The sequence below is a fragment of the Oncorhynchus mykiss genome, chromosome 13, assembly GCF_013265735.2.
Source record: "Oncorhynchus mykiss isolate Arlee chromosome 13, USDA_OmykA_1.1, whole genome shotgun sequence".
NCBI classification, from domain to species: Eukaryota; Metazoa; Chordata; class Actinopteri; order Salmoniformes; family Salmonidae; genus Oncorhynchus; species Oncorhynchus mykiss.
Genome location: NC_048577.1, coordinates 19,469,330 through 19,489,090, shown reverse-complemented (window position 1 = coordinate 19,489,090; position 19,761 = coordinate 19,469,330). Strand labels below are relative to the sequence as shown.

At 43.5% G+C, this 19,761-nt stretch overlaps 1 long non-coding RNA gene across 1 annotated transcript; it reads left to right on the top strand.

Annotated features, from left to right (window-relative positions):
* The first annotated feature begins 15,739 nt into the window (after window positions 1–15,739).
* LOC110485834 lies at window positions 15,740–18,673 on the top strand. Its single transcript, XR_005035475.1, has 3 exons — window positions 15,740–15,872; window positions 16,084–16,318; window positions 18,106–18,673. It is a non-coding gene; the product is annotated as an uncharacterized LOC110485834 (long non-coding RNA).
* The last annotated feature ends 1,088 nt before the right edge of the window (window positions 18,674–19,761 follow it).

Here is a 19,761-nt window from a genome sequence, read left to right as displayed (position 1 = left end):
CGTCTTCGGCCGTTTTTGTAAGAAAGATGCATCGTTAAAACACTTCTAAGCCTAAATTACATTGCTATCGTGGAAACCGGGTCTAGCCCTAACCCATTTCTAATAAATCTGTCTTTTACCTCAAGGAAACAAGGAAGGAAGGACGCATTTCTGAAGTAAGAGTACAAGGCCCACACATTCACTTGCCAATTTACATGACTTTCCCAAGCATCATGCACAAAGACAGTTCTTTTGATGAGCTAAAAATTCAATTATTTATTGTAACCAATCTGATTCATGTGATTTAACATGACTTAGTGGTGTGCATTGTCCTCAGATACTAGGTGTTAGACGATAAAGGGGTGATAAAATGCTTTGGAATTCTCAGCTCCGTGCCAGTAGCTGCTGTAGATGAATTTATAACGAGGCTCCTCCGTCTTTTTAAAGTCAATTATTTAAGATTGGATCAATCGCCATCAAAGCAGACCACTTGCGTTTTGATGTGCTTCTATAATCATCTGTGAGAACTTTGTTGCTCCAAGGGGCAGTGTCAGACAGTCTGTGATGCTGCACTGAAGGTCAGTTCATCAACTGCTATATAAAGAGCATAAAGTGTAAAAGGTTTTCAATACCTTATGGGAACATAGCTTTAAAGGAGTTAAGCATGAAAATGACATTTTCCCCTGGTAGGCTCAATCCAGGTCTGTGCAAGCACCCCCATAGACTAGATCTGGTCTGCTTTCTGTGCGTGGTATTAACAGTAGTGAATGCATTGTTGAGACGCATGTCTATTGTCAGATGTCAGTTCCAATCATGTGGAGAATGATTAATGCACCTCTGTCCCAGGAGACATCTACCACATCTTACATTGTGAAGGAGTTTCCAATGGTGGGTGGTTGATCAACCCTAGCCACAGATCTAGGATCAGTTTATCCGTCCAAATCCTTTTCTTGACCATTTATGACAGGAAAACACAAAACAGACCCCAGATCAGCTTCTAGTGACAACCTACTCCTACTCATCTGGATCAGACTCCGGCAGATCCATATTTCTCCTCTGACTCAGCAGCCATTGCTTTGTGATCTCCATCCAAAGTGTCCAGTCATTTAGTCCGGTAAGTAATCTGGTTATAACCACAGATGTAGGATTAGTTTACCCACCCCAAACCCAATCCATAACTAGTAGGAGTGGAAAACTTAAAATACTGAGATCAGTGACTAGGTAGGCGCAACATAACCAGCACCAGCTCCACATAATTTCCACTGTGTGACTCAGCAGCCATAGCCATGTGATCTCCCTGGTGGTTGATCTGGTATTAATAGCCACGTTTAGGCTGTAGCACAGAACAGGAAGAGTCTGTTGTTAGCTAGCTGCAACCAGAGCTGACCAGAACAGACCTACAGCAAACTGCTCCTTCTGTACGCTTATAGCTTAGACACAAAACACCTCTGAACAAAATGTCGGCAGTCAATCTGTTTTGTGTTCACACAGCAAAGACCTTGAAGTCGTCAACCACTCAGCCTTGTTAAAATACTCCAAACCTGGAGGTGGCAGTAGCGTTGTTTGGCAATCTTTGTCGGTGTGTGTTGCTTAGTTTATGGTCTAGATTCCCAATGTTGGTTAGCTAGCTAGATTGTTGATACTAGCCAGATGGACACAGCTAGATGACTACCTAGAAAGATGAAGAAATAACATAATTCATTCTCCATAATCCCATTTGAGTTGGCAAGAAACTACAGCCAGTGCCAGTCCATAGCCAAATGTTTACCTAGCTAACGTTAACATATTCGCTAGCTAGCTAAGGACATTGTACTAACACGGGCAGCTGTTTCATGGAAACTAATTCATTGTGATTTAATTATAACGTCCATGTCAGTCGTTTGCTTGCTTGGAGGAAGTATTTGGTGTTGTTGTGCATTGCATCTGTGCACTTAGCTAGCTACCATCCCATAGCTTACATTGCATATCGAGTGTGAGTGGCTCATGACATTTAACTGTGGATGTGTGGAGAAAATGCCCTAATCCCTTTTTGTTGTCACTCCTTTTGGCTTCCCCATTTAGGAGTTTGTGATTTCTGATTGGCTCAAAGTTGTTGACCACTGATGAAATATGCGATTTTACAAGTAGAATATCGTCGTTACCGGGTCGGCGTGCAGCAGGTAGCGCTTTTGTTCTAGCAAGAGAAGGAACGGCCTCCCACTGTGTACGTATTGGCAGTGAGATTCTCCGGGTGTTTCATGCTTTACAAGATAGTGTTGATGTGCCACGTGGATTTATGATACTAGAACATTATGTGGAGGTCCTTAAAATGGTGTTAATTGCTCTTAGCAGAGGTCTCTTAACCCACCAAAGGGCTAGTCTTCCTAGTCTTGTTCAGTGGGGTCTTACTTCATTAGACCTTGTATAGTTTTTCTTGTTTAGTTGCCACATGAGACTAGTATATTCACTAGATACCACTGTCCAAGGCTGTTTACACAGGCAAACCAATTCTAAGCTTTTTTTCCCACTAATTTGTATTTTGTTTTAGAGCTGGTCTGATTGGTCAAAAGACCAATTAGTGAAACAAATGTCAGAATTGAGCTGCCTAAGAAAGGTTTTAATTCAATGTGACTTGACCCAGTGGGATGCCATCATCCATTCCAGGGTTTGGGGTGACAGACTGACTCTAGGCTTCCATGTCTACTTTGTCTGTGGAAATCCCTGGCAAAGGTCTCCATGCACATTGCTGACCCGATGACCAAACAGACGTTAGATGTTTCCTAACGTCCATGTGGGACAGTGAAATGGTGCAATGCGACAGGACAGACACACTGGCCATGAGGGCTTCCAAGTGGGCCAACCCTGTTAATTTACAAACCCCTTAGATTTTTCAGGTTTCAAAGCTAATCACTGTGGTCATTGTGTAAGTAATGTTTTTGTTTATTGGTGTTTTAGAAAACAAACATGTATTGATGAATTAAAAGGTCACCACCACCATCTGGTGAACATGGACATGTTTTGCTGAGTCACTTCCATTGAAATTCTTCTGTGTTTCTGAGTGTTGCCACACTGTGAAACAACAGTAAAGTTAAAGTGGAGTAACTCATAGAGTTAGATATAGCCTTGATTTTAGCAACGCTCCTACAATCAACTTTAGAAGTTTCCTTTTTTTTAGGTGCCTTACATTGCAATGTGTCAGCCTTACCCTGCTAATACTATTCTCGCAATGCATGCAAAACCAATTTGTTCACCTGTCCCCCGGCCTGCAGTACCACCCCTGGCCCAGAAGGGGGCAGTGTAGCTGTGTCAGTCTATCAGTGGTGGTGGTGCCCTCTGGCCTGTTGGGATGCAGTGCTGGTAGGCTGTAGCCTGGCTGGCTGGCTGCTATACTGTTTTGTCTGTGCTGTGCACTGTCCTGTGACGCCTCTGTCTTTGTCTGCAGCCGTGTGGTGTCTGGGTCAAGGTGCTGCTAAAACAAAGCCCTTGAAGAGTCAACCTCGAGAGGGGGAAGAGAGAGAGATGCTATAGGAAGCACCTAGGATAAGCAAGTTACTTGCACATGCACTCAGTTGAGCTGTTGGATTAATTTCATATTCATTTAATGCTGTTACATATTGGTACTTTTAGTCCAAAGCAACAGGACTGTGCATCTATGGGGATTGTATCATGATGAATGTCTGATGTTTCTGTCTGTTTTAGCAGCATTCTTACCACATATGAGACTGACTAGTATGAAGCTGATAATCCAGGGTAGATATTTAACAAATGTAGTGCAACCTATTGTTCCCATCCTATTGGACTTTTCCTAATGTGGCTATGGTATCGCCACAATATCTCCACTCCAGAGGAGGCTGGTGGGAGGAGCTATAGGAGAATGGGCTCATTGTAATTGGCTGGAATGGAATAAATGGAATGGTATCAAACACCTTAAACATATGGAAACCACATGTTTGACTCCATTCCAGCCATGACAATGAGCCTGTCCTCATATAGCTCCCCCCACCAGCCTCCTCTGCTCCACTCCTACCCTGTTATCTGCTGTGTCAGCCATACAGCTCCCTATTCCAAGTCTCATGGTCTTTAAACCTTTGATCACAATGCAGAACCCTGCGTCCTCATTCTGTGCATTACTCTGAGTGGTGATAAGCATGCCGGTCGGCCCGCCTGACTCCAACACCCTCTCGACATCACAACACCAGGAATGTGCCTTTTACATGAATTACGGTAGTCTTTATCACAGGCACTGATAGACCCTTACCAAGAATTCTCAGGACATTTTTAAAGAAACTTCCTCCGGTTCTCTTAACCCCCTAGCTCTGTCAGTTTCCTCCCTCATTTCTACTCGTCTTTCTTCTCTTGTTCAGGAGTTTGTTTGATCATCCACTGGCTTTGGGTTGGCCGGGGTCGTGTTCATCACTTTCTGTTGCATGAAAATGCGCATTTGTTATTGGGCAAGTCCAGGCTGTCCCTCCGTGTTTCAGTTGGTTTACTTCCGTTTGGTGCCTCATGAACACGGCCCAGTTCTTGTGGTCAGTGGAAACAATGTGTGAGTAGCTAACTCCTGTACAGCTGCTTACGAATCCATTAGGCCGGCCGACCTCCATAGAGATTTAAACAGCACACAACACTGGTATGTTACATGTCATAGCCCAGTGAGATGTCTGTGGCCACGAGTCTTTGTTAATCATCAGGTCAGCACTGGGCCACTGGCAGGCGGAGGCTCGGCTGTTTGCTGTTTCCTCAATCACAAATCAAATGAAAAGTTATTGGTCACATACACATGGTTAGCAGATGTTAATGCGATTTTTGCAAAATGCTTGTGCTTCTAGTTCCAACCATGCAGTAATTTCTAACAAGTAATCTAACAATTTCACAACTACCTTATACACAGAAGTGTAAAGGAATGAATAAGAATATGTACATATTAATATATGGATGAGCGATGGCCGAACGGCATAGGCAAGATGCAGTAGATGGTATAGAGTAGAGGTCGACCGATTATGATTTTTCAACACCGATACCGATTATTGGAGGACCAAAAAAAGCCGATACTGATTAATCGGCCATTTTTGTAAAAAAAATATATATTTTTATTTATTTATTTGTGATAATGACAATTACAGCAATACTGAATGAACACTTAGTTTAACTTAATATAATACATCAATCAAATCAATTTAGCCTCAAATAAATAATGAAACATGTTCAATTTGGTTTAAATAATGCAAAAACAAAGTGTTGGAGAAGAAAGTAATATGTGGCATGTAAAAAAGCTAAAAAGCTTGCTCAGAACATGAGAACATATGAAAGTTGGTGGTTCCTTTTAACATGAGACTTCAATATTCCAAGGTAAGAGGTTTTAGGTTGTAGTTAATATAGTATTTATAGGACTATTTCTCTCTCTACCATTTGTATTTCATATACCTTTGACTATTGGATGTTCTTATAGGCACTATAGTATTGCCAGTGTAACAGTATAGCTTCCATCCCCCTCCTCGCCCCTACATGGGCTCAAACCAGGAACACATCGACAACAGCCACACTCAAAGCACCGTTACCCATTGCTCCACAAAAGCCGCGGCCCTTGCAAGGGGAATAACTACTCCAAATCTAAAAGCGAGTGACGTTTGAAACAGTATTAGCGCACACCCAGCTAACTAGCTAGCCATTTCACATTGGTTACACCAGCCATTAGGCTGATAGGCTTGAAGTCATAAACAGCGCTGTGCTTGCGAAGAGCTGCTGACAAAACGCACGAAAGTGCTGTTTGAATGAATGATTACGGGCCTGCTGCTGCCTACCATCGCTCAGTCAGACTGCTCTATCAAATCAGACTTAATTATAACATGATAACACAGAAATACGAGCCTTTGGTCATTAAGATGAACGAATCAGGAAACTATCATTTCGAAAACAAAACGTTTATTATTTCTGTGAAATACGGAACCGTTCTGTTTTTTTTTATTATTTAACGGTTGGCATCCATCCCTAAGTCTAAATATTCTTGTTACATTGCACAACCTTCAATGTATGTCATAATTATGTAAAATTCTGGCAAATTAGTTCGCAATGAGCCAGGCAGCCCAAACTGTTGCATATACCCTGACTCTGCGTGCAATGAACGCAACAGAAATGACAATTTCACCTGGTTAATATTGCCTGCTAAACTGGATTAGTAGTTATAACTAGTGATTATGATTGATTTGTTTTTTACAAGATAAGTTTAATGCTAGCTAGCGATTTACCTTGGCTTCTACTATATTCGCGTAACAGGCAGGCTACTCGTGGAGTGCAATGGTTAGAGCGTTGGACTAGGTAACTGTGCGGTTGAAAGATTGAAACCCCTGAGCTGACAAGGTGAAAATCTTATTTTTTTAATAATCGGAAATTGGCGCCCAAAAATACAGATTTCCGTTTGTTATGAAAACTTGAAATCAGCCCTAATTAATCGGCCATTCCGATTAATCGGTCGACCTCTACTCTGGAGAGCCTTACGGTTATGGGCGGAGCAGTTGCCGTACCAGGCAGTGATACAGCTCGACAGGATGCTCTCGATTGTGCATCTGTAAAAGTTTGTGAGGGTTTTTGGTGACAAGCCAAATTTCTTCAGCCTCCTGAGGTTGAAGAGGCGCTGTTGCGCCTTCTTCACCACTCTGTCTGTGTGGGTGGACAATTTCAGTTTGTCCGTGATGTGTACACCGAGGAACTTAACTTTCCAGTGTGCTACGGGGCGATAGTCGTTTAACGTAGCTTAACTTTCTTGGGAACAGGAACAATGGTGGCCCTCTTGAAGCATGTGGGAACAGCAGACTAGGATAGGGATTGATTGAATATGTCCGTAAACTCACCATCCAGCTGGTCTGCGCATGCTCTGAGGACGCGGCTAGTGCTGCCGTCTGGGCCGGCAGCCTTGTGAGGGTTAACACGTTTAAATGTTTTACTCACGTTGGCTGCGGTGAAGGAGAGTCCGCAGGTTTTGGTAGCGGGCCGTGTCGGTGGCACTGTATTGTCCTCAAAGCGAGCGAAGAAGTTGTTTAGTTTGTCTGGGAGCAAGACATCGTGGTCCGTGACGGGGCTAGTTTTCTTTTTGTAGTCGATCGACTGTAGACCCTGCCACCTTCCTCTCGTGTCTGAGCCGTTGAATTGCTACTCTACTTTGTCTCTATACTGACACTTAGCTTGTTTGATTGCCTTGCGGAGGGAATAGCTACACTGTTTGTATTCGGTCATGTTTCCGGTCGCCTTCCCCTGATTAAAAGCAGTGGTTCACGCTTTCAGTTTTGTGCGAATGCTGCCATCAATCCACGGTTTCTTGTTTGTGAAGGTTTTAATAGTTGCTTTTGGTACAACATCACCGATGCAGTTGCTAGTAAATTCGCTCACCAAATCAGCGTACACATCAATGTTCTGGAACATATCCCAGTCCACGTGATCGAAGCAATCTTGAAGCGTGGAATCAGATTGGTCGGACCAGCGTTGAACAAACCTGAGCACGGGCGTTTCCTGTTTTTAGTTTCTGTCTATAGGCTGGGAGCAACAAAATGGAGTTGTGGTCAGATTTGCCGAAAGGAGGGCGAGGGGTGGCTTTGTATGTATCGTGGGAGTTAGAGTAACAATGATCCAGAGTTTTCCCAGCCCGGGTCGCACATTCGATATGCTGATAAAACTTAGGGAGCCTTGTTTTCAGAATCCCCAGCTACAATAAATGCAGCCTCAGGATATGTGGTTTCCAGTTTACATAGTCCAATGAAGTTCTTTCAGGGACGTCGAGGTGTCTACTTGGGAGGGATGTACACGACTGTGATTATAATCGAAGAGAATTCTCTTGGTAGATAATGCGGTCGGCATTTGATTGTAAGGAATTCTAGGTCAGGTGAACAAAAGGACTTGAATTCCTGTAATGTTGTTATGATCACACCACGACTCGTTAATCATAAGGCATACACCCCCGCCCTTCTTCTTACCAGAGAGATGTTTGTTTCTGTCGGTGCGATGCGTGAAGAAACCAGGTGGCTGTACCGACTCTGATAATGTATCCCGAGTGAGCCATGTTTCTGTGAAACAGAGAATGTTACAATCTCTGATGTCTCTCTGGAAGGCAACCCTTGCTCGGTTTTCGTCAACCTTGTTGTCAAGAGACTGGACATTGGCGAGTAGTATACTCGGGAGTGGTGGGCGAAGTGCCCGACTACGGAGCCTGACCAGAAAACTGCTCCATCTGCCCCTTCTGCGGCACCTTTGTTTTGGGTCACCTGCTGGGATCCGATCCATTGTCCTGGGTGGTGGACCAAACAGAGGATCCACTTCGGGAAAGTCGTATTCCTGGTCATAATGTTGTTAAGTTGACGTTGCTCTGATATCCGATAGTTCCTTGCGGCTGTATGTAATGAGACTTAAGATTTCCTGGGGTAACAGTGTAAGAAATAATACATTAAAAAAATACTGCATAATTGCCTAAGAACGCGAAGCGGCCATCTCTGTCGGCGCCGGAAGTTTACTGATGGACTGTTGTCAATCGGGGCCCATAGTTTTTCCTGCTTAGGTCGTGTGGTCTGGAAAAAAATCCTAGCTTTCACTTTGATATATTCCACTGTAATCAGGGCTAGGAATTTTACCTAGCCTGGTTATGTGACCTGTGCCCGTATTGATTGCTGATCTAGGATCATTTTTGCCCCCTCCATTAATAATGAGACCTGAAACGATGAAGGAAATGTACACATACAGGGAGGTCACGACAAAATCACACCACACAACACTCAGATTTATGACCATTGTGTTTGCGATTCTGTGTTTTCTAAATATTGATGACTATTTTTCAATGTTACTTTTGATCAGCACTCCTACTCTGACACACTGTGACCAGGAAAAATGACTTGCCCTACGCATAGTACAATAACGGGTCAACTATGTTAGTAAAGTCACCTAGTCTATTGAACACCAGTGCTCTAGCAAACATAAACATGGACGTTTCATGTGTCACTGTATCTTCTATCCTGGCCTTTGGCAGGTGGCAGATTTTGGAAGCAAAGGTGGTAGTCGGCACAAGGCAGGCAGAATGGTACCTCTGTGCCGGTAGCGTTGTGATTGTGATTTGTTGTGATTTGGCACACACTGACTGCACGTGCCTGGCATGCACACAGGTGTGTGTCTGACGCTGTAGGCTGTCATTAATGCACGTTAGTTTGCAATTTAGTTATGTAAAAACTGGCGCATTAGCATTTTCCAGCCCTAACGCCAGGTTCGGCTATTTACCTGTCTTATATAAGCTCGCTTGCGCTCAGATGGACAGGGTGGAAATATTGGAGGTGTCCTTAAAAACATGATCCAAAGTGCTCATTTCAGGCTGCGCTGATAGGAATATTTAAGACCAACCAAAAGCTAGTTTTAGTGGTAACCCAGCTGGTTATTGAGTCCCAGAGTTGATGTGTCATAATACCCATAAAACCTAGCGATCAAACAGGGAATTGGTTCCAATCGTTTTTCCACCATTCATTTTTCCCATAAGGGATTTTAGAAACACTTAAAATAAGGGCTGTGTTTCGTGTAGGCTTACCCTGGTGTGACGTTTTGTAAATCTCTCTCGGACAAGGTGACTTTTATCAATTTATATTCAGCTAATGTAAATACAACCAACCCTATTAGAATGATGACGCTTGCAATGCAACCTCTGGAGATGTGTGAAAGCGATTTGATCTGTAAGATGGTTCTGATTTTATTGTTCATAAAACATAAGTCTATTTGGGAGCAGTATAAAAGGTGAGTGGACATTCTCCCTTTCTCTTTATATTGGATCTTTGTCCAGCTACTAGTTAGGATGTGCGTAAAACCCTCCATAGCCTGTGTTGTTTTAATATTATATGCCCGCAGGGAGAAATTAGGGTGAGACGGCTTATATTTAAAACAAGTTTTTGTTTTGTTTAGAATTATTTGTTCTCTTTTTAAGCTTTATCAGTAATTGAATCTTGATTATTGACAATGTTTGGTATGTCCATGCTCAGCCATAATGTAATTTACAGTAGGCCTAGCCCCTATATCCGTGTGAATGCTGTTGAAGCCACGCAATTACTTGGAGCAATGTGGCGCTATGGCGCTACCGCCTGTGCTTCAATTTACCATTGCGATAGGTTTGTTAAAATAGAGCCCTGTGTGTGTGGCAGGTAGCCTAGCGGCTAAGAGCGTAACCGAAAGGTCGCTGGTTCGAATCCCTGAGCCGACTAGGTGAAAAATCTGTCGGCGTGCTTTTGAGCAAGGCACTTAACCCTAATTGTTCCTGTAAGTCACTCTGGATACAAGCGTCTGCTAAGTGACTAAAATGTAAAGAAAATGTAAAGTGTATGTATATCCGGGACAGACAAGGTCGCTGGTGGCTGATTGAGTGCTCTTAGGAGTGGGTGACCTCGTTCGCTCGATCTGCAACAAAGGAAAGGCAGGAGACGCAGCGAAGAGCTCAAATCACTGGTGTCTGTCCCAGTTTCTCTCTCCCTCTGGTACACTTACGCACACACTAGCTCTCTCTCACACACGCACACACACTTTGTTGGCCTACACACACTACCCCAACCCACCCAGACTCTTCAAGAGATTGGCAGATTTCTCTCCAGTACTGTACCACCTCTGAAAAGAATGGACCATCGCCCCACTGCCCAGCATGAAAGCGACACCCTGTGTTTATTTATGACTTCCATTTCATCTTGAAGCAGCCATTCAGCCCTCTAGAGTACCTTTGTACATCACTCGCTGCCACACAATGACTGCATTGAGACATAAAACGGAGTCGTGACAGACCTAAATTGGTTGGAGTCCTTGTGCGTAGCAGCGTGTAAATCTGAGTCGGGATCGCAGGGCTGCTTCTTCCACTGAAATGTACTGTATTTGCCTTTTGCCAGGCAGGCACTTTGGTGTGTGTGTGTGTGTGTGTGTGTGTGTGTGTGTGTGTGTGTGTGTGTGTGTGTGTGTGTGTGTGAGAGAGAGAAAAGGACAAGCGTCCTCAATGAAGGCCAGATGGGAGGCTGGTTGGAGGGAAGGATGTTCACTGACTGGGAAGGGAGGAAGTTATATGTAGCTCTTTCTCTGTGTATGTCTTCCTGTCTCCTCTCTCCCTGTCTGCCTGACCAACTGACCCCCACCCCTCTCTCTCTCTACTGTATCATCAGGTCCTGGCACCACCAGTGAAACTCCCACACTCCTCTCCTTCTGGCCTCCGTTACTGGGTGTTTTATCTACACACACAGTGTGTATGTGCTGGTGGCAGTGTACATGAGTTAGTGTTCAGTCTGACACTACTTCACACCATCTGCCTGTAAGGATATCTGAGGAACATTCTAGCCCTTTCTCTCCGTCCTTACATAACTGCCTCCATCTTAATTCTGAGCTATCGAGTCACTAGCGCGATTAAGCTTGGGATACTTGGGTATTCGGAAACACACCGGATGCTTTTCTCTCCCGATGCTCTTTGAGACCCCACGTATCAATTACACACCTGGGTTCAAATACTATTCGAAATCATTTCAAATAGTTTATTTGTGCTCGTTTGAGCTTGCCTGGCTTAGTGGGCCAATTCGATTCTTCCCAGAACAGTCCAGGCTAGAACAAATGCTTAAAGTATGTTAAAGATTTTGAATAGTATTTGAACCCAGGTCTCATGTGTTGCTGTGAGGAATGTGGTCAGTGTGACTGTTTAACGTAGGTTCACCTGAGAGGTTTGGCCTTCACACCTCCTCATCATCCGAGAGGTCAGCGGGGCCACTGGTAACTGATCTCCGTGGGCATGGGCTATGGCTATCTCACCGACTCGTGCTCTGGCTCTCCTTTTCTGACACTAACACACTCTCGCTCTCTCCTGAATGCCTCTCTCGATATAGATACAGTGCCTTTCTGAAAGTATTCAGACCCCTTGACTTTTTCCAAATGATCTTACATTACAGCCTTATTCTAAAATGTATTAAATGAAACAATTTCCTCAGCAATCTACACACAATACCCCATAATGACAAAGTGAAAACAGGTTTTTAGAAATGTTTGCAAATGTATTAAAAACAATCAAAATACATTTGTCTTTCGTCAGCACCTACACACACAAACACACTTTTCTGGGTGTGCGGCAGCTCATGTTTTTTATTCTGCAAATGTATTAAAAACAGAAACCGTATTTACAGAAGTATTCAGACCCTTTGCTATGAGACTTATATGGAGCTCAGGTGCATCCTATTTCCATTGATCATCCTTGAGATGTTTCTAAATTCAATTGATTGGACATGATTTGGAAAGGCACACACCTGTCTATATAAGGTCCCATAGTCCCATAGTTGACAGTCAGAGCAAAAACCAAGCCATGAGGTCGAAGGAATTGTCCGTAAAGCTCAGAGACAGAATTGTCGTGGCACAGATCTGGGGAAGGGTACCAAAAAAGATCCCCAAGAACACAATGGCCTCCATCGTTCTTAAATGGAAGACTCAAGGCTGATATCACTGCCAAAGGTGCTTCAACAAAGTACAGAGTAAAGGGTCTGAATACTTATGTAAATGTGATATTTCATTTTTATTGCAAAACTTTCTCACCCCTGTTTTTGCTTTAACATAATGGGGTATTGTGTGTAGATTGAGGGAGGGGGGAAACAATTTAATACATTTTAAAATAAGGCTGTAACCTTAAAAAATGTGGGAAAAGTTAAGGGGTCTGAATACTTTCCGAAGGCACTGTATATGGATGGACAGACCAGGCCGGAGGGGGACCTCTTTGCTTTACTGTTTCCAGGAAGCAGGAAACACAGTCTTGAGTTTCCCCCCTACCTCCCACCTCCTTCCCTCCGGCTTCCAGCCAGGTGGAGAAAATAGACAAGTGTCCCCCGTCCAAAAATGCCCCCCCCCCCCCCGCACATAAAAAAAATAAAAAGAATAGTCAAAATAATAATGTTCCACAAACAGGGTCTCTTACTTCAAAGAGAGGTTCCTACTACAGTATGTCTCACGATTCACTTATCCTGGCTCGTCATCTTTTTTTCCCCTGCTTTGACGGAATACCCGAACCAATCCGATGCAGCGAGAAGATAAGTCTGTCATTGTGACTTAAGTTCTCTCTTACATCATGCCCTGCTATACATCATTAAGAGCTCGGCCCCTATAAATCTTCACTCGACGTTGAACTAGAAGAACGCGAATGCGAAGAAGGAGATCCCATCATCCAGATTGGTTTCAATGGAGGGAATGATCATAATTACTGGCTTATGCTTTAACTGGGACACAACGATGCAATTTTCCCCAAACCATCACTTCCGTATCTGACATTTCACAAATGTATTTTGTTATTGATTGTTTTTATTGTCATGTGACCCGGCCCTTCGGTATGTATCCCCATCCCCCCCCCCCCCCCGACAATGAACAGGTCCAACATGGATCTTTTTGAGGTAGCGTACTACCCTCCTGTTGGGAGTGCTCACTAGTCACTCACTTACAAACGACTGTTTGTGGTGTTTCAGGAAGTCTTACTTCTTCGGGAGGTCCGGAACAATAGGGTTTGGCTTGCTTAGCTTTGTTGTCGGTTGCAGCTCTTATTTAGTTAGCTTAACTGTGTGTGTGTGTGTGTGTTTGTGTGTTGTAGCGCTTGTTGAGTTTGCACGTGTGTGAGAGGGAAAGAAATGGAGAGAGAGAGGGGAACTCCAGTCCTCCCCTCCTCTCCTCCCCTTCTCTCTGATGACTCAGAGAAATGTGCTTGCCTCCCGGCAGGCCGTCCTGCCAAAGCACTGGGCAGGATGAAAACACACTGAATTTGATGGGAGAATTCCTTGGTAGAATCTTCTAGGATTATAGGGACTAAAGCTTTCTCAGATAACCAGATCTGATAAGTAATAGCATAAATGTGTACTGAAGCCTCAAAGCTTCCTAATGGGTTTACTTTGCAGATTTGGTACAGCAAGTGAGTCTGTTCATGTTTTGTGTACTTTGGATGTGAGCCAGTTGGGTGACTTTAAATCCAATGCAGTTGCACTTCCATTAATGATACAGAAGTGGATTGGTTGTCTTGTATCAACATTTTTTGTCTACATGGTCAAACCGGGCTACACTGGACTACAATGCCAATGTGGCCTAGTTCACGACGTGTTCAGTCGAGCACGTCGTAGAAAAACGATTTGTAAATGAAAACAATAAAATAGTCAAATCAGCTCCGTTTCAAAACGTTTTCATCCTACAGAACACGACCAAGGATCTACACTAGTATGTCAAAGTGCTAGCCCTGGCATCTCTGGCTTTGATAGCCTCTCCAGCTCCTGCTGGCCTCCATGGACAACACCGTCACCCCATTCATTTGTGTCTCGCTCTCTCTGTATCTCTCGCTCTCTCTGTATCTCTCGCTCTCTCTGTATCTCTCGGTCTCTCTGTATCTCTCGGTCTCTCTGTATCTCTCGCTCTCTCTGTATCTCTCGCTCTCTCTGTATCTCTCGCTCTCTCGCTCTCTCTGTATCTCTCGCTCTCTCTGTATCTCTCGGTCTCTCGCTCTCTCTGTATCTCTCGGTCTCTCGCTCTCTCTGTATCTCTCGGTCTCTCGCTCTCTCTGTATCTCTCGGTCTCTCGCTCTCTCTGTATCTCTCGGTCTCTCGCTCTCTCTGTATCTCTCGGTCTCTCGCTCTCTCTGTATCTCTCGGTCTCTCGCTCTCTCTGTATCTCTCGGTCTCTCGCTCTCTCTGTATCTCTCGGTCTCTCGCTCTCTCTGTATCTCTCGGTCTCTCGCTCTCTCTGTATCTCGCTCTCTTGCTCTCTCTGTATCTCACTCTCTCGCTCTCTCTGTATCTCGCTCTCTCTGTATCTCGCTCTCTCGCTCTTGCTCTCTCTGTCTCGCTCTCTCTGTATCTCTCTCTCTGGATCACTTTCTCTCCTAAACCTCTCTCTCCCACCCACCCCTTCCTCGCTCTCTACTCAGGATTCTCCTGAGTTGCTTTAAGAATCCAGCACCCTTCTTTCTTAGAATACACTCAAGCCTTTTTTGTTTTTCATTAGAAATTTAGACAGAACCATCAAATTTAGGTATAAATCTTGTAACTCAACCGACTGCTTCCACACAGATAGTCTAAATGGGAAGATAACAAGTTTCTTGGCTGTGGGGTTTAATGTATTGGCTGTAGTAGTAGTTGGCTAAATCCCTTAAGATGGTTTTGTTGAGATCCGTCAAGCCCAATATGCTGGCCAACGATGTTCTTGTGGAATTGCATTCTCTTTGTTTTCTGTTCCGAGGTATCATCCCTCATGTCACATCCCTCTCATGGTTATAAACAATAGTGTCATTACACAGTGGCCATATCTACAGTGCATTCAGAAAGTATGTTACAGCATTATTCTAAAAATTATTAAAATTGTTTCCCACCCTCCTCAATCTACATACAATACCCCATAATGACAAAGCAAAAACAGGTTTTTAGAAATATTTTCAAATGTATAAAAATTTTGAAATATACTCTGTCTGGGCCACTCAAGGACATGCGTTGTCCTGTGCTACGTGTCTTTGTCCTGTTGGAAGGTGAACCTTCGCCTCAATCTGAGGTCCTGAGCGCTCTGGAGTAGGTTTTCATCAAGGATCCCTTTGTACTTTGCTCTGTTCATCGTTGCCTCAATCCTGACTAGTCTCCCAGTCCCTGGCGCTGAAAAACAATGCTTCAATGCTGCAGACATTTTTTGGTACCCTTCCCCAGATCTGTGCCTTGACACAATCCTGTCGAGCTCTACGGACAATTCCTTCTACCTCGTGGCTTGGCTTTTGCTCTGACATGCACTGTCTGCTGTGGGACCTTATATAGACAGGTGTGTGCCTTTCCAAATCATGTCCAATCAATTAGTATTTACCACAGGTGGACTCCAATCAATGGAAACAGGATGCACCTGAGCTCAATTTCGAGTCTAATAGCAGAGGGCTTGAATACATATAAGTAAGTATTTCTGTTTTCTATTTTTAAAACATTTGCAAATATTTCCAAAACCCTGTTTTTGCTTTGTCATTATGGGGTATTGTGTGTAGATTGAGGAACATTGAATCCATTTTAATTGAATCCATTTTAAAATAAGGCTTTCAAAATGTGGAAGAGGTCAAGGGGTCTGAATCAGGGATGCAAACCAGTCACCTTTTGTCGAAATTCGCAGTTTTGAATCCAAAATAGGTGACCTACGTGATTCATGTAGATCCGATGAGAAACGTTTGGGGCCAATCGTTCACATAACAGAATGCAGCACGCGACTGAAGAGAGACGAGACAACCAATTTGCTAGTTACAGTATCAGCGGAGAGTGGAATGGCAGTTCCAGCTACATCAGCGCGTCCCCTGGACAATAATGAGGAGGTAGGTGAGAAGCCTGACCACAGAGACGGGGGTGAGAAGGTAATTAAGTGTACTTCATGAGCTTTAACCAAAAATCAACTGGCATTTGGAAAGTTTGAGTTGAGGGAGAAGGGATGGTGGAACAAGTATTGTTAGCATTAAGTATCTTGCTAGCAGGATCGAATTCTCCGTGAGAAATGTTGAGCAACATTAGTCAACTTAACTGATGAAATAATTGAGTTTATGGTGTGAACATTAGCTGGCTAATAAAGTCAGACAGCTACATCAGATGAGCTAACGTTAGTAACCTAACCAATTCGCTATAGGGGTGGCAGGTGGTTAGAGCGTTGGGCCAGTAACCGAAATGTTGCTAGATCAAATCCTCGATGCTGACAAGGTAAAAAAAATATTTCGTTCTGCCCCTGAACAAGGCAGTTAACCCAATGTTCCTAGGCCGTCATTTTAAATAAGAATCTTCTCTTAACTGACTTGCCTAGTTGAATAAATATTAAGTTAAAAAATATATATATAGGTATACGACTCCTTGCCGTTTTATAACGAGTTTGTTGCTTACTGACCCTGGCAATCTGTGTGAAATGCTAACGAACTACTTACTATCTGTGAACTAATGTTTAACCTCTACAGTATGTGGTTACTTTTCAGAATGAGAGCATTAGGTGAAATGAGGTGTTGCTTGTTAAACAAGTGGATTTAGGGATCCAGTGTAGCTGGAGCTGGGCCTGGTTTTGGCTTAAGCTGGATGCCACTGTAGGAACACCACACACCTTCTCACTTTATCAAGACAGTGGGTAAAAAGGGGTGTGTCACTGCCTGAAAGAGATCGATTATGCCAACAAATGGCATCATGTTCTGCTGGCACATTGTAGAACAGATGTCCACAGGCAGGAAGTGTATGTAATACTGTGCAGTGTAGACAAAATATTGTTTTTGTTGTGTTGAACTTGACGGTAACACGTGTGTGAGTAAGGGGGTGTTAGTAGAAATTTGACTTGAGCGTTATTCTTGCACACGTAGCCTTATGCACTTGATCAACTTCTACTATTGGCAATTATAATAGAGCAAAAATAGAATGCCTGTTTTGTTAGATTCTTATTCTACTTAAAAAAAAAATGTTTTTTCAATATTTAGATGTGTGTGTGGTCGCAGGTGTTCTATAATAAAGGCTGTCATGGCTAACTGCAATATTAGTGTATTGTTTTTTTTCTCCAGACTTGAGTGTCATTTACAGTAAAGTCTAGGGAATAAATAACATTGGACATTGCTTTCTTAAATTGTTTTAGCTGCGAGTTAGGTTCACATGAACCACTTTTTTAAATTTCACACACAGAGACTGATCATGTAGATCATATTCTTTGTTGTTTAATTAGTTAAAACCTGCATTTCTCCCGAGCAGGGATTTTTAGAGAGTTAGAGAGTTGGTTGAGAGTTGGTAACCGAAAGGTTGCTGGTTTGAATACCTGAGCCGACAAAGTTTTTAAAAATCTGTCTGTGCCCGTGAGCAAGTCACTTAAACCCTAATTTGCTCTAGATCCGCCGTACGACTATGGCTGACCTTGTAAGCCAACACGTTTAACTGCACGTGTCCGGTATATGTAAAATATATTTATTTTGTGTGTGTGTTTCTGTAAATGTTCCAAGGGAAAAGAGAACATGCACAGCACCGTCGACATTGATGTCCGTGATGAACTGACTTGGCTCATGTAATCCTGTATGTCAACCAAAGCCTCCTGTATATTCCATGTCTGTATGTCACTTACTCTGTCTGTGTGTGTGTGTGTGTGTGTGTGTGATGTTTTGTCTCTCTCTCTTTGTGTATGTACGTGCAGCACTGCAGGAATGGAGGTGTTTAATATGGCGGCCTCACCGCGGCTGGAACTCCCTGTGTGAGAGACAGAGAGCGGGAGAGAGCAACAGCTCGTTTGAAGTCTGCGACTGAGCCTCTCATCAAACGGCAGTTCTGCAGCCGTCTCAGCCCGTTCCCTCACACACACACACACACACACACACACAACCCAATTCCTCCTTTCACACTTTGCATCCCACCTAGTTTTGATCCCCTTCATAGTTCATACCACAGATGACACAGTCACCGATAAGCAACATCAAACACTCCCAGATGGTGGCCATTTTGTTTTCTCCCCCATATCACTTTTCAGTCTCACTCCCAAACCTCGTTCACAGTGGGACAGTGAAATAGTCAGTGGGACAGAGACTCCGACTCATGTCTTTGTTACAGAAATGTTTATATTGACTACTAAATCCATTTGTCCTATGTATGAGCTCCTATATGTCAATCGTTCAGGACTTATGTCTATCTAATTAGTCATTAAACTAAACATCTGTATTGTCATTGTATTTAGACAGGCCTAGTTTAAACGTCTACTTACTCACAAACTGTCAAAGATTGTACTTTTTTGGAGAAATGTCCTCTGGTCTAAATAGAACTGTTTGGCAATAATGACCATTGTTATATTTGGAGGATTAAGGGGGAGGCTTGCAAGCCAGCATACTTCCAAAGTTGTGGAAAAATAGCTTAAGGACAACAAAGTCAAGGTATTGGAGTGACCATCACAAAGCCCTGACCTCAATCCTATAGAAAAGTTGTGGTCAGAACTGAAAAAGCGTGTGCGAGCAAGGAGGCCTTACAAACCTGACTCAGTTACACCAACTCTGTCAGGAAGAATGGGCCACAATTCACCCAACTTATTGTGGAAGGCTACCCGAAACGTTTGACCCAAGTTTAACAATTTAAAGGCAATGCTACGAAATACTAATTGAGTGTATGTAAACTTCTGACCCACTGGGAATGTAATGAAAGAAATAAAAGCTGAAAGAAATCGTTCTCTCTACTATTATTCTGACATTTCACATTCTTAAAATAAAGTGGTGATCCTAACTGACCTAAAACAGGGAGTTTTTACAAGGATTAAATGTCAGGGATTGTGAAAAACTTCAGTTTAAATGTATTTGGCAAAGGTGTATGTACACTTTCGACTTCAACTGTAGCTAACTGCACGTTGAGGAACGAAAGGACTATGATGTTAGTAGAATAGTCAGAGATGCTGGTGAGAGAGGCATGTCTGTTATGGAGGTGAGGAATTGTATGTTCATATGACTTCGCTCTCTTGATACTAGTCCTGTATGGTGGGTTCGGGCTGGGTACAGTACACACCCTCTCTCTCTTCTCCTGGAGGCCTATGTGACAGGTTTCCACTCCACCCTTGCGTCGGGGGTGTGTGTAGTCTGGGTCGTGAGGGTTGAGGGTGAGTCATCCCCTGAGCATCCCTCTCACGTCCCCCACACACACACCCACCGTGCCCCAGACACCTTCAAACAACGCTTACCAAACACAGGCACAGTGTTACATGTCAGTCATTCTAACCCCCATCACATGTATACAGAGAGAGGCGGATCAGTTATCCCCAGCTGAGTAGCAAGAAGACACACCTGAGTCTATTGAAATTGGTAATACAACAAACCTT